We start from the raw sequence: 1,123 nt of genomic DNA, 5'->3' as shown, positions 1-1,123 counted from the left end.
GCCCGCAGGCTCCGGTGGCCGTTGCCGACTGGAGCGAGGGCTCCAAGAGGGGTTTCTCCAGGGCCGGGCCGAGACGGGCGGCGGTCTCCGGCACTCGAACGCTTGTAGGGCCGGGGTTTGGGAGTGGAGCCTGCCGTGGCTTCCCCCCCCCTCCCCACGCCCGTTAACAGCAGCCATCCGCGGGCACGTTGCAGAGAAGCCTCTACGGCAATCCGGCTCTGCCGGTGGCCACGCCGCGTTGGGCTTCTGCTGTCGACGCTGCCCGCTCGCTCGCTCGCACGCAGGGCCCCGCGCCTGTGCTGCCCAGCCCTGCCCGAGGTTCGGGGTCCGGGGGCCGGCGCGCGCGGCCGTCGCTGTCCCAGGAACCGTGGCCGTGGGGCCTCCGCTTCTCCTCCGTTCCCCTTCCCTTTCCTGATCGATGAGGCTTTTCGGGTGGCGTCGGAGAGGGCCCCCGGCGGGCCGGGTCTTCCGTACTCCCCGTCATAGGGAGCCACGGCGGGGCTCCGGTGTTCGGGCCGGGCGGTCTCCTTTCCAATGTCGCTTCCCGTCTCGTGCGAGGTGTTGTCCCCTTCCCTCCGAGCGGCGCGGACCGTGACGAGCAAAGAGACGGCGGTGGTGGAAGCGGCGGGGCGCGTGCCTCCCCGTGTCACCCCGCACCCCCCCCATCCCGCTACCTGCTCGGTTGGGGTTCCTCGGGCTTCTTTACCGAACCGGGCTGTGTGACGGCCGCGCGGCCCCGCGAGCCCTCAGGTGTCCTAAAGCACGCCAGGCGCCGGTGCGGGCCTCGGGCCGGGTTACCCGTGGGTGCCGGCCGCAAGCAGCGCCGGGCGGTGGGGCGGACGAACCGAGACGATCGGGGCCAGGCAAAAAGCGAAAGACACGGACCGAAACCACGAGCCTTGTGTGGGCCGCATCCGCGTGGGTGCGCCCCGAGAGCGGCCCGCGAGGTCGGGGCGTCCCCCCGCCTCTTCCGCCGCAGCCGTCGCTGCGGCGTTCTGGTTTCTCGGTTGCCGCACCGCCGCCCGCTGCGGAGCGAGCCGCCCCGTCAAGGGGGCCTCGGTCGCCGGGTCGCGCCCGCCTGCGTGGGTCGCAGTCTCCTCTGGCACGTCCCTTTACGCTCCCG

The sequence above is a fragment of the Opisthocomus hoazin genome, unplaced genomic scaffold (genome assembly GCF_030867145.1).
Source record: "Opisthocomus hoazin isolate bOpiHoa1 unplaced genomic scaffold, bOpiHoa1.hap1 HAP1_SCAFFOLD_170, whole genome shotgun sequence".
In the NCBI taxonomy this organism is placed as follows: Eukaryota; Metazoa; Chordata; class Aves; order Opisthocomiformes; family Opisthocomidae; genus Opisthocomus; species Opisthocomus hoazin.
The sequence above is the reverse complement of the archived record's forward strand: the minus strand, read 5'-3'. Positions refer to the sequence as shown.